This window comes from Colossoma macropomum, unplaced genomic scaffold (genome assembly GCF_904425465.1).
Source record: "Colossoma macropomum unplaced genomic scaffold, Colossoma_macropomum, whole genome shotgun sequence".
Classification (NCBI taxonomy): Eukaryota; Metazoa; Chordata; class Actinopteri; order Characiformes; family Serrasalmidae; genus Colossoma; species Colossoma macropomum.
Window position 1 is genome coordinate 352,897 of NW_023494799.1, and position 15,396 is coordinate 368,292.

General features: G+C 42.2%; 1 pseudogene; it reads left to right on the forward strand.

Annotated features, from left to right (window-relative positions):
* The first annotated feature begins 185 nt into the window (after positions 1 to 185).
* LOC118819242 lies at positions 186 to 15,348 on the forward strand (annotated as a pseudogene).
* The last annotated feature ends 48 nt before the right edge of the window (positions 15,349 to 15,396 follow it).

Sequence of the window (15,396 nt, forward strand, 5' to 3'; positions counted from 1 at the left end):
AAAATGAGTAGGCCCAATTACTCCGTGTTGGAACTTCTTGGTCTGGCTACTCTGGTGACAACGTCAAGGGAAGGAGGAGGAGCCATGAAGAAACCAGTCACCAGGCTAATAAGCTCTTGCCCCGATCTCTGCACAGCCAATCGCGTGCCCCATTACACCTCACTAAGCAGCAACAACTGGCGGCGATGATGGACGGGAGAGTAAGAAGCTGACGAGAGCGGAAAACGATCGATCTCTTTGGATAATAGAGTGACCTAAGGCAGAAACACTTGAAAGCCAAGATGTACAAATAGCACTACTAGGCTTAAACAAATCTGTGAATATTATTTTTGGAGTTGCAAAGCGATCGACGGCTGTGGATAATAAAAAGGACCTAACGCAGAAACACATGAAAGCCAAGACACATACATGGCACTAGCACGCCATAAATAATCTGTGAATATTATCTAGCCGCAAAGCGATGGACCTCTGTGGATAATAGGTCGACGTAACGCAGTTACGCTTGAAAGCCAAGACATATACATCGCACTACCACGCCTAAATTAATCTGTGAATATTATTATTGGAGTTGCAAAGCGATCGAACGCTGTGGATAAAAGGTGGACGTAACGTAGTTAGGCTTGAAAGCCAAGACATATACTTCGCACCACCACGCCTAAATCAAACTGTGAATATTATTTTTGTGTTGTTGCAAAGCGATCAACCTCTGTGGATAATACAGGGACCTAAAGCCGAAATACATGAAAGCCCAAACATACACATCACATTTCCACGCCTAAATTAATCTGTGAGTATTATTTTTATTGGTGCAAAGCGATCGACCTCTGTGGAGAATAGAGGGACATAAAGCAGTTACACTTGAAAGCCAAGACATTTACATCGCACTACCATGCCTAAATTAATCTGAGATTATTATTTTTAGAGTTGCAACGCAATCGAACTCTGTGGATAATAGGTGGACGCAATGTAGTTAGACATGAAAGCCAAGACATATAGATCGCACTACCACGTCGAAATTAATCTGAGATTATTATTTTGGGAGTTGCGAAGCGATCGACCGCTGTGGATAATAAAAGGGACCTAACGCAGAAACACATGAAAGCCCAGATATACAAATCACACGACTAGGCTTAAAGAAATCTGTGAATATTGTTTTTGTAGTTGCAAAGCCATCGCCGCTGTGGATAATAAAAGGGACCTAAAGCAGATACACATGAAAGCCAAGACGCATACATGGTAGTACATCGCCTAAATTAATCTGTGAATATTGTTTTTGTAGTTACAAAGCGATCGACCTCTGTGGATAATAGAGGGACCTATCACAGACACACATGAAAGCCACGATATAGACATCGCAGTACCACGCCTTAATTAATCGGTGAACATTATTTTCATAGGTGCAAAGCGATCGGCCACTGTGGATAATAGGAGGACGTAACGCATTTACACTTGAAAGCCAATACATTTACATCGCACTACCAGCCTTAAATTAATCTGTGAATATTATTTTTATAGGAGCAATGGAATAGACCACTCTGGATAAAAGGTGGATGTAACGCAGTTACCCTTGAAAGCCACGAAATATACATCGCACTACCTCGGCAAAATTAATCTGTGATTTTCATTTTTGGAGTTGCAAAGCGATCGAACTCTGTGGATAATAGAGGGACCTAAAGCAGTTACACTTGAAAGCCAAGACATATACATCGCAGTACCTCACCTAAATTAATCTCTGAATATTATTTTTATAGGTGCAAAGCGATCGAACTCTGTGGACAATAGAGGGGCCTAATGCAGATACAAATGAAAGCACAGACATATACATCACATTAACATGCCGAAATTAATATGAGAATATTATTTTTGTATTTGCAAGTACACAGTCATCGCAGCACCACCCTAAAATCACTTAAATATTCTGAGAATATTATTTTTGGAGTTGCAACGCGATCGAACCCTTTGCATAATAGAGGGACCTAAAGCAGCTACACTTGAAAGCCAAGAAATATAGATCGCACTAGCTCGCCTAAATTAAGCTCAGATTATTATTTTTGGAGCTGCAAATCGATCGACCTCTGTGGATAATAGAGGTACCTAAAGCAGTTACACTTGAAGGCCAAGAAATATAGATCGCACTACCTCGCATGATTTAATCTGTAAATATTATTATTATAAGTGCAAAGTGATCGACTACTGTGGATAATAGATGGACCTAACTCGGTTACACTTGAAAGCCAAGATATATAGATCGCACTACCACGCCTAAATTAATCTGTGAATATTCGTGTTTTGTTGCAAAGCGATCGACTGCTGTGGATAATAGAGGGACCTAACGCAGAAACATATGAAAGCCACGAAATACACATTGCACTACCTCGCCTAAAGTAATCTGTGAATATTATTTTTATAGGTGCAAAACGATCAGCGGCTGTGGATAATAGAGGCACCTAACGCAGAAACATATGAAAGCCACGAAATACACATTGCACTACCTCGCCTAAATTAACCTGCGAATAATATTTTTGTGTTGTTGCAAAGCGATCAAACTCTCTGGAAAATAGAGAGACCTAACGCAGGTACACATGAAAGCCAAGACATATAGATCGCACTACCTTACCTAAATTAATCTGTGATTATTATTTTTGGAGTTGAAAAGCGATCGACCTCTGGAGATGAACGAGGGACCTAACGCAGTTACACTTGAAAGCCAAGACATACAGATCGCACTACCTCGCCTAAATTAATCTGTGAATATTATTTTTATAGGTGCAAAACGATCAGCTGCTGTGGATAATAGAGGCACCTAACGCAGAAACACATGAAAGCCACGATATAGACATCGGACTACAACGCCTAAATGAATCTGAGATTAATATTTATGGAGTTGCAAAGCCATCGACCTCTGTGGATAATAGAGGGACCTAAAGCAGTTACACTTGAAAACCAAGACAAATAGATTGCACTGGCTCGCGTAAAGTAATCTGTGATTATTATTCTTGGAGTTGCAAAGCGATCGAACTCTGTGGATAATAGGTGGACGTAAGGCAGTTACACTTGAAAGCCAAGACATATAGATCGCACTACCTCGCATAAATTAATCTGTGATTATTATTCTTCGAGTTGCAAAGCGATCGACCGCCATGGATAAAAGAGGGACCTAACGCAGAAACACATGAAAGTCACGATCTAGACATCGCACTACGGCGCATAAATTCAATTGGGAATATTATTTTTATAGGTGCAATGCGATCGACGGCTGTGGATAAAAGAGGGACCTAACTCAGAAAAACTTGAGAGCCAAGGCATGTACATTGCACTACCTCGCCTAAATTAATCTGTGAGTGTTATTTTTTATAGGCGCAAAGCGATCGACCTCCGTGTATAACAGAGAAACCTAACGCAGATACACATGAAAGCCAAAACACATACATGGCAGTACCTCGCCTAAATCAATCTGTGAATATTATTTTTGCGTTCGTGCAAAGCGATCGAACTCTGTGGATAATAGAGGGACCTAACGCAGAAGCACATGAAAGCCACGACATAGACATCGCACTACCACGCCTTAATTAATCGATGAATATTATTTCCATAGCTGCAATGGAATCGACAACTCTGGATAAAAGGTGGACGTAACGCAGTTACCCTTGAAAGCCAAGACATATAGATCGCACTAGCTCGCCTAAATTAATCTGTGAATATTATTTTTGTGTTGTTGCACGGCGATCAACCTCGGTGGATAATAGATGGACCTAAAGCAGTTACACATGGAAGTTAAGACATATACATCGCAATACCACGCCTAAATTAATCTCTGAATATTATTTTTAGGTGCAACACGATCGACCACTGTGGATAATATAGGGGCCTAATGCAGATACACATGAAAGCGAAGATAAGTCCATCGCACTACCACGCCTAAATTAATCGCTGAATATTATTTTTTTAGGAGCAAAGCGATCGACCACTGTGCATAATATAGGAGCCTAATGCAGATACACATGAAAGTCCAAACATGTAGATCACATTTCCACGCCTAAATTAATCTGAGAATATTATTTTTGTAGTTGCAAGCGATCGACCTCTGTGGATAATAGCGGTACCTAACGCAGATAGACATGAAAGCCAAGACACATACATGGAACTAGCACGCCATAATTAATCTGTGAATATTATCTAGCTGCAAAGCGATGGACCTCTGTGGATAATAGGTCGACGTAACGCAGTTACACTTGAAAGCCAAGTCATATACATCGCACTACCACGCCTAAATTAATCTGATATTATTATTATTATTATTATTTTTTTTTGGAGCTGCAAAGCGATGGACCTCCGTGGATAATAGAGGGACCTAAAGGAGTTATAATTGATCCCTAAGACACATACATCGCACTACCACGCCATAATTAATCTGTGAATATTATATTTATAGTTGCAAGGCGATCGACCTCCGTGGATAACAGAGAAACCTAACGCAAATACACATGAAAACCAAGTCACATACATGGCAGTACCTGACCTAAATCAATATGTGAATATTGTTTTTGTGTTGTTGCAAAGCGATCGACCTCTGTGGATAATATAGGGACCTAACGCAGAAACACATGAAAGCCAAGAAATATACATCGCACTACCTCGCCAAAATGAATCTGATTTTTATTTTTGAAGTTGCAAAGCGATCGAACACTGTGGATAATAGAGGCACCTAAAGCAGTTACACTTGAAAGCCAACACATATACATCGCAGTACCTCACCTAAATTAATCTCTGAATATTATTTTTATAGGTGCAAAGCGATCCAACTCTCGGGATAATATAGGGGCCTATTGCAGATACACATGAAAGCACAGACATATACATCACATTAACATGCCGAAATTAATATGAGAATATTATTTTTGTATTTGCAAATACATAGTCATCGCAGTACCCCGCTAAAATCACTAAAATATTCTGAGAATATTATTTTTGGAGTTGCAACGCGATCGAACCCTTTGGATAATAGAGGTACCTAAAGTAGTCACATTCGAAGGCCAAGAAATATAGATCGCACTAGCTCGCATGATTTAATCTGTGAATATTATTTTTATAGGTGCAAAGTGATCGACTACTGTGGATAATAGATGGACCTAACTAAGTTACATTTGAAAGCCAATATATATAGATCGCACTACCACGCCTAAATTAATCTGTAAATATTATTTTTGGAGTTGCAAAGCGATCGACCTCTGGAGATGAAAGAGGGACCTAACGCAGTTACACTTGAAAGCCAATACATATAGATCGCACTACCTCGCCTAAATTAATCTGTGAATATTATTTTTGTAGTTGCAAAGGGATCGACCTCTGTGGATAATAGAGGGACCTAAAGCAGTTACACTTGAAAGCCAAGACAAATCGATTGCACTACCTCGCCTAAATTAATCTGTGATTATTATTTTTGTTCTTGCAAAGCGATCGACATCTGTGGATAATAGAGAGACCTAAAGCAGTTACACTTGAAAGCCAAGACAAATCGATTGCACTACCTCGCCTAAATTAATCTGTGATTATTGTTTTTGTTCTTGCAAAGCGATCGACATCTGTGGATAATAGAGAGACCTAAAGCAGTTACACTTGAAAGCCAAGATAAATCGATTGCACTACCTCGCCTAAATTAATCTGTGATTATTATTTTTGTAGTTGCAAAGCGATCGACATCTGTGGATAATAGATGGACCTAACGCAGAAACACGTGAAAGCCAAAACATATAGATCGCACTACCACACCATAATTAATCTGAGATCATTATTTTAATACGTGCAAAGCGATCGACCTCTGTGGATAATAGGTCGACGTAACGCAGTTACACTTGAAAGCCAAGACATATACATCGCTCGCCCTTGCCTAAACAAATCTTTAAATATTATTTTTGTAGTTGCAAAGCGATCGACCTCTGTGGATAAAAGAGGTACCTAAATCAGTTACACTTGAAAGCCAAGACATATAGATTGCACAACCTCGCCTAAATTAATCTGTGAATATTATTTTTTATAGGTGCAAAGCGATCGACCACTGTGGATAATAGTGGGACCTAAAGCAGTTACACTTGAAGGCCAAGACATATATATGGCACTACCTCGCCAAAATTAATCTTCGATTGTTATTTTTGGAGTTGCAAAGCGATCGACTGCTGTGGATAATAGAGGGACCTAAAGTAGAAACACATGAAGGCCAAGACATATAGATTGCACTATCTCGCCTAAATTAATCTGTGAATATTATTTTTTATAGGTGCAAAGCGATCGACCACTGTGGATGATAGAGGGACCTAAAGCAGGTACATTTGAAGGCCAAGACATATACATGGCAGTACATCGCCTAAATTAATCTGTGATTATTATTTTTGAAGTTGCAAAGCGATCGACCTCCGTGGATAATGGAGGGACCTAAAGCAGTTACACTTGAAATCCAAGACATATAGATCGCACTACCTCGCCATAATTAACCTGTGATTATTATTTTTGTAGTTGCAAAGGGATCGACCGCTGTGCATAAAAGAGGAACCTACAGCAGTTACGCATGAAAGCCAAGAAATATAGATCGCACTACCTCGCCTAAATTAATCTGTGAATATTATTTTTATAGGTGCAAAACGATCAGCTGCTGTGGATAGTAGAGGCAACTAACGCAGAAACACATGAAAGCCACGATATAGACATCGGACTACAACGCCTAAATGAATCTGAGATTAATATTTATGGAGTTGCAAAGCACAGATCGAAATCTGTGGATAATAGGTGGACGTAAGGCAGTTACACTTGAAAGCCAAGACATATAGATCGCACTACATACATACATCATCTAAACCGCTTATCCTTCTGGGTCGCGGTGGGGTGCTGGAGCCTATCCCAGCTGTCATTGGGCGGAAGGCAGGATACACCCTGGACAGGTCGCCAGTCCATCGCAGGGCAGACAGACAGACATACACATTCACTCACTCACACCTAGGGGCAATTTTTAGCATGTCCAATCGGCCTGATTGCATGTCTTTGGACTGTGGGAGGAAACCGGAGTACCCGGAGGAAACCCACGCAGACACGGGGAAAACAGGCAAACTCCACACAGAAATGACCCTGGTCGCCCGGCCGGGAATCGAACCCAGGCCATTCTTGCTGTGAGGCGACAGCGCTACCCACTGCGCCACCGTGCCGCCTAGATCGCACTACCTCGCCTAAATTAATCTGTGATTATTATTTTTGTAGTTGCACCGCGGTCCACCACTGTGGATAATAGTGCAACCTAATGCAGAAACACTTGAAAGCCAAGACATATACACTTCATTAACATGCCTAAATTAGTCTGTGAATATTATTGTTGTAGGTGCAAAGCGAATGATTTGTGTGGATAGAGTGACCTAACGCAGATACTCATGACAGCCAAGATATGTCCATCGCACTACCACGCCAAAATTAATCTGTGAATATTATTTTTGTAGCTGAAAAGCGATCGACGTCTGTGGACAATAGAGGTACCTGATGCAGATACACATGAAAGCCAAGACACATACATCGCACTAGACCGCCATAATTAATCTGTGAATATTATCGTTCTAGCTTCAAATCGATGGACCACTGTGGATAATAGGTCGACGTATCGCAGTTACACTTGAAAGCCAAGACATATACATCGCACTACCTTGCCTAAACAAATCTTTGATTATTATTTTTGTGTTGTTGCAAGGCGATCGACCTCTGTAGATAACAGAGGGACCTAAAGCAGTTACCCTTGAAAGCCAAGACATGTAAATCGCAATACCTCGCCTAAATTAATCTGAGATTATTGTTTTTGGAGTTGCAAAGCGATCGACCTCTGTGGATAATAGAGGGACCTAAAGCAGTTACACTTGAAAGCCAAGACATATAGATCGGAGTACCTCGCCTAAATCAATCTGTGAACATTATTTTTGTTTTGTTGAAAAGCGATCGACCTCTGTGGAGAATAGAGGGACCTAACGCAGAAACACATGAAAGCCACAATATAGACATCGCAGTACCACGCCTAAATAAATCTGTGAATATTAATTTTGTAGCCGCAAAGCGATCGACCTCTGTGGATAATAGAGGGACGTAATGCAGTTACACTTGATAGCCAAGACATATAGATCGCACTAGCTCGCCTAAATTAATTTGAGTTTATTATTTTTGGAGTTGGAAAGCGATCGAACTCTGTGGAGAATAGAGCGACGTAATGCAGTTACACTTGAAAGCCAAGACATATAGATCGCACTACCGCGCCTAAATCAATCTGTGAATATCATTTGCAAAGTGATCGACCGCTGTTAATAATAGAGGGACCTAATGCAGAAACACATGAAAGGCACGATATAGACATCGCACTACCACGCCTAAATTAATCTGATTTTATTATTTTTGGAGTTGCAACGCGATGGACCACTGTGGATAATAGTGGGACCCACCGCACATACACTTGAAAGCCAAGATATATACATCGCACTACCACGCCGTAATTAATCTGTGAATATTATTTTTGTGTTGTTGCAAAGCGATCAAACTCTGTGGATAATAGAGGGATCTAACGCAGAAACACATGACAGCCAAGACAAATAGATTGCACTACCTCGCCTAAATGAATCTGTGAATATTATTGTTGCAGTTGCAAAGGGATTGACCTCCGTGAAAAATAGAGGGACCTAACGCAGAAACACTAGAAAGCAAAGACAAATAGATTGCACTACCTCGCCTAAATTAATCTGAGATTATTATTTTTGTAGTTGCAAAGCGATCGACCTCTGTGGATAATAGAGGGCCCTAACGCAGAAACACTAGAAAGCAAAGACAAATAGATTGCACTACCTCGCCTAAATCAATCTGTGATTATAATTTTTGGAGTGTGAAAGCGATCGGACTCTGTGGATAATAGAGCGACGTAACGCTGTTACACTTGAAAGCCAAGACATACAGATCGCAGGACCTCACCTAAATAAATCTGAGATCATTATTTTTCGAGTGGCAAAGCGATCGACCTCTGTGGATAATAGAGGGACCTAAAGCAATTACACTCGAAAGCCAAGACAAACAGATTGCACCCGCTCTCCTCTCTTGAAAGCCAAGACATATACATCGCACTACCACGCCTAAATTAATCTGAGATTATTATTTTTAGAGTTGTAACGCGATCGACCACTGTGGATAATAGAGGGACCTAACGCAATTACACTTGAAAGCCAAGATATATACATCGCATTACCACGCCGTAATTAATCTGTGAATATTATTTTTGTGTTGTTGCAAAGCATCAAACTCTGTGGATAATAGAGGGATCTAACGCAGATACACAAGAAAGCCAAAACATCTAGATCGCACTACCACGCCATAATTAATCTGTGAATATTATTTTTGTAGTTGCAAAGCGATCGACTGCTCTGGATAATAGAGGGACCTAAAGCAGTTACACTTGAACGCCAAGACATATACATCGCACTACCTCGCCTAAATTAATCTGTGATTATTATTTTTGGAGTTGCAAAGCGATCGTCCTCTGTGGATAATAAAGGGACCTAACGCAGATACACATGAAAGCCAACACACAGATGGTACTACCTCGCCTCAATTAGTCTGTGAATATTATTGTTGTAGGTGCAAAGCGAATGATTTGTGTGGATAGAGTGACCTAACGCAGATACTCATGACAGCCAAGATATGTCCATCGCACTACCACGCCAAAATTAATCTGTGAATATTATTTTTGTAGCTGAAAAGCGATCGACGTCTGTGGACAATAGAGGTACCTGATGCAGATACACATGAAAGCCAAGACACATACATCGCACTAGACCGCCATAATTAATCTGTGAATATTATCGTTCTAGCTTCAAATCGATGGACCACTGTGGATAATAGGTCGACGTATCGCAGTTACACTTGAAAGCCAAGACATATACATCGCACTACCTTGCCTAAACAAATCTTTGATTATTATTTTTGTGTTGTTGCAAGGCGATCGACCTCTGTAGATAACAGAGGGACCTAAAGCAGTTACCCTTGAAAGCCAAGACATGTAAATCGCAATACCTCGCCTAAATTAATCTGAGATTATTGTTTTTGGAGTTGCAAAGCGATCGACCTCTGTGGATAATAGAGGGACCTAAAGCAGTTACACTTGAAAGCCAAGACATATAGATCGGAGTACCTCGCCTAAATCAATCTGTGAACATTATTTTTGTTTTGTTGAAAAGCGATCGACCTCTGTGGAGAATAGAGGGACCTAACGCAGAAACACATGAAAGCCACAATATAGACATCGCAGTACCACGCCTAAATAAATCTGTGAATATTAATTTTGTAGCCGCAAAGCGATCGACCTCTGTGGATAATAGAGGGACGTAATGCAGTTACACTTGATAGCCAAGACATATAGATCGCACTAGCTCGCCTAAATTAATTTGAGTTTATTATTTTTGGAGTTGGAAAGCGATCGAACTCTGTGGAGAATAGAGCGACGTAATGCAGTTACACTTGAAAGCCAAGACATATAGATCGCACTACCGCGCCTAAATCAATCTGTGAATATCATTTGCAAAGTGATCGACCGCTGTTAATAATAGAGGGACCTAATGCAGAAACACATGAAAGGCACGATATAGACATCGCACTACCACGCCTAAATTAATCTGATTTTATTATTTTTGGAGTTGCAACGCGATGGACCACTGTGGATAATAGTGGGACCCACCGCACATACACTTGAAAGCCAAGATATATACATCGCACTACCACGCCGTAATTAATCTGTGAATATTATTTTTGTAGTTGCAAAGCGATCGACTGCTCTGGATAATAGAGGGACCTAAAGCAGTTACACTTGAACGCCAAGACATATACATCGCACTACCTCGCCTAAATTAATCTGTGATTATTATTTTTGGAGTTGCAAAGCGATCGTCCTCTGTGGATAATAAAGGGACCTAACGCAGATACACATGAAAGCCAACACACAGATGGTACTACCTCGCCTCAATTAGTCTGTGAATATTATCTAGCTGCAAAGCGATCGACATCTGTAGATAATAGAGGCAACTAACGCAGAAACACAAGAAAGCCAAGACACACAGATTGCACTACCTCGCCTAAATTAATCTGTGATTATTATTTTTGGAGTTGCAAAGCCATCGACCTCTGTGGATAATAGAGGGACCTAAAGCAGTTACACTTGAAAGCCAAGACATGTACACCACATTACTAAGCCTAAATTCATCTGAGATTGTTATTTTTGTAGTTGCAAAGTGATCTACCGCTGTGGATAATAGAGGGACGAAACGCAGACACACATGAAAGCCAACACATGTAAACCGCACTACACTTAAAAAAAACCGTTTTGAATACTTTTGTTTTACATAAAGAAAACATGTTTGTATGACATATCAATTACATTTTTCATCTAAAAACAACTGCATCGTGTTTCTTTAACTCAAACCAATGAACCATTCACTATATTTATTTTTTTCTTGTAGACCTAACTTAGCTCACTTGCTTTCCCTCTTGAAACTACTCAATGCAATTAGTTTGTCAGGTGAAGTCAGCTGAGTATGGCGCACCGGAAATTGTCCAACATTCCAACGCGACGGCAGCTTCTCCATGGATGGAGTTTCAGGTAATGTGATGTTTTACAAAATCCACTTTCATCTGTGTAAAATGACACGCTACTCAAGATGTTTAACTTATTGTATTGTTGTATCTTTCTCTTTTGCTGATTAATATTAACGTTTTATTCTTGTGCACACTTGTTTGTTTAATAAATATATCGTGCTAATGCTAACGTTAACGACAGGTCTGCTCACAGTTAGATATATTTATTGATGTTTTCCAGGGTTTCTGTGCTTTTTTAAAAAGTCATAAATAGACTAGGAATTTCATTTACGGGTGCCCGAGGCATATTTTAACGGATTGCCGTCGGCTGACGTCTGGATGCGTTGTATGTGGTAATGTTGTACTGCCCTGGTGCTGCTAGCTAGTGCTACGCTAGCTAAATTAAGCAACCAGTTTTCTTAACCTGTAGCAGGAAGAGTCTTTCTCGAAAGTTAGGGAAAAAATGTCGCCAGTGCTAAACCGTTTACGAAGAAGTTAGAAAATGAAAACGTGCTATATATGCAGTGCCAGTGCGTTCTATCAAGCATGGTCAGGTAATGTAGCTGGCTAAGATGTGAGCGTGCAGCTAGCATAAAGCCTCAGCCTCATCATGCTTGTCGTTTTGGCGCTCACTGGGGTTGCCAACCATCCCGTGAAACATGGAGTCGTACCTTATTTGGAAACAAAGTCGGGTTTGGTGTTGAACTGAAATGCACTTTGTTCTGTGTTTTTGAGAATCAGTTCAGTGTGAATGTGAGTGACAGAAATTCTGCAGATTAGCGTGAGACGGTGAATAGTATCAGACAGAAGGAAACCTTTCTGCTGTTCCCTCAGCCTGTCTGTCATGTTCTGTTACAGCACTCAGTGAATATGCATGAAGTTAGCTTTGTATTCCAGTCCACCTTAAATGTTGAGGCAATCGCAGTGTGCCCGTGCAGAATGTAACACTATGAGAACAGTATCAGATGGCAAATAAATTTGAGTCTACACTTTAGAATGAATGTGTTTAATAATTTACAACAAAACAGTTGCTCATTTCTTGTTTCATTTTCTGTTTACAGGTGATTGAGGGTGTTTAGGTACGTTGGACTGACACATTTCATTGGTAAATTTTTCTTTGTGATTTTATCATATTTCAGCCTAAATTGAAGAATTAAAGATTGAATAAAAATATTTTTTTACTGAACACCTTGAACCCCAGGAAGCTCTCATTACCCCAGCCCCCCCAACAACCTGAGGGAACCAAGTCTGAAGGAGGTAGAGGTGGTCATCATGAAGGCATGCTCAGCCTCCGCTCCAGGCCCCAGTGTTGTGCCTTATATAGTTTACAAGCGCTGCCCTGAGCTCCTCCGACCCTGTGGAAGATCTTAAGGGTGTTATGGCGAAGGAGGAGAGTTGCCGACCAGTGGAGGTGCACTGAGGGAGTTTGGATCCCCAAAGAGGAGATGTCAAAGAACATCGATCAGTTTCGGGTAATCTCATTGCTGAGTGTCGAAGGGAAGGTGTTTTTCAGCATTCTTTCCCAAAGATTGACAGAGTTTCTCCTCAGTAACAGCTACATAGACCCCTCAGTGCAGAAAAGTGGGATTCCTGGAGTTCCCGGCTGCTTGGAACATACTGGTGTAGTTACACAGCTCATCAGAGAAGCCCATGAGAACAGAGGTGACCTAGTCATTCTGTGGCTGGACTTGGCCAATGCCTATGGGTCCATACTGCACAGACTTGTTGAGCTTGCACTACACTGCCACCATGTTCCCAGCAAAGTCCAGGACCTGATCCTGGATTACTACAATAGTTTCAGGCTGAGGGTCACCTCTGGGTCAGAGACATCGGACTGGCATCGGCTGGAAAAAGGGATAATAACAGGTTGTACTATCTCTGTTATTCTTTTCGCCCTTGCCATGAGCATGGTGGTCAAGTCAGCCGAGGTGGAATGCAGAGACCCCCTAACAAAGTCTGGCGTACATCAGCCCCCAATCTGAGCATTCATGGATGACCTTAACATCACGACAACATCAGTTCCTGGGAGCAGATGGATCCTACAAGGACTCGAGAAACTTATCACCTGGGCAAGGATGAGTTTCAAGCCGACCAAATCAAGGTCCATGGTGCTTAAGAAAGGGAAGGTGGTTGACAAATTCCGCTTTTCTCTTTCCAGAACTGCCATCCCTTCCATCACAGAGCAACCCGTCAAGAGTCTGGGGAAGCTGTTTGACTCAACTCAGAGACACTGCTGCCATTCAGAAGACCAACAAAGACCTTGAGGCCTGGCTCACAAAGCCAATAAGTCAGGTCTGCCTGGCAGATTTAAGGCTTGGATCTACCAGCATGTGATTCTGCCCCGAGTCCTGTGGCCTCTACTGCTTTACACAGTTCCATTAACAACAGTTGAGTCCCTTGAAAGGAAGATCAGTGGCTTCCTTCGCAAGTGGCTGGGCCTTCCCCGCAGCCTCAACAGCGCAGCACTGTATGGGACCAGTAACACCTTGCAGCTCCCCTTCAGCGGCCTCACTGAAGAGTTCATGGTGGCACAAACGAGAGAAGCCCTACAATACAGGGGCTCCAGGGACCAGAAGGTGTCATCAGCTGGCATTGAAGTAAGAATAGGGAGGAAATGGAGAGCAGAGAAAGCAGTGGAGGTGGCACCTAAGACAAAAGGCGCTGGTGTGTACCATGGCGACTGGCAGAGCGGGCTTGGGTTACTTCCCTAAGACACAGGTGGGCATGGCCCAGGGTAAGGACAGGCACCACCTTATCCAGGACGAGGTCCGAGCAGGCATGGAGGAAGAGCGCATGAATAGAATGGTGGGGCTCAGGCAGCAGGGAGCATGGATGAGGTGGGAGAGTATACCACAGCGTAAGGTTACCTGGTCAAACATCATGCAGGGGGACTGCCATCTCATCCAGTTCCTTGTGCAAGCTGTCTACGATGCCATACCAAGCCCAGCAAACCTTCATGTTTGGGGCAAGAGCGAGACACCTTCCTGCCCCCTGTGCTCTGGTAGAGGAACCCTAGAACATCTCCTCAGCAGCTGCCCAAAGGCCCTGAGAGAAGGCCGCTATCATTGGCGGCATGACCAGGTGCTTAAAGCGGTTGCTGAGAGTATAGCCACTGCTATTAGTTCTAGTAGACACCACCACGCCCCAAGGAAGTTGATCTCCTTCATCAGACCTGGAGAGAAACCCTGCCCACAGCCTAAAACAAGGGCAGGCCTCCTCCACACAGCCTCTGATTGGCAGCTGCAAGCTGACCTGGGCAAGCAGCTTAAATTCCCACAACATGTTACGACAATATCATTTCGGCCAGACATGATAGTCACCTCTGAAGTGACAAAACTGATCATGCTGGAACTCACAGTGCCCTGGGAAGAGTGTATTGAGGAAGCAAATGAGAGGAAACGCGTCAAGTACCAGGAGCTGATGGAAAAGTGCAAGGACAGAGGCTGAAAGACATACTATGAGCCTATAGAGGTGGGCTGCAGAGGCTTTGCAGGACGCTCACTCTGAAAAGTCCTCAACCAACCGGGCATTATGGGGTGTCAAAGAGGAGGGCCATTCAATCTGCGAGTGAAGCCACAGAGAAAGCCACCAGGTGGCTTTGGATCAAGAGGGCTGATTCGTGGGCAGTTGCTGCTGGGACGCAAGTCGGGGCCTGATCAACCCCGGCTGGGGAATGTAAAGATTGTGGAGTTTCAGTCTCCACCAGATCTCAATTACTGAAACATTACAAACTGCAGCACAGGCATTATGGTCATAGCCAGCGTTATC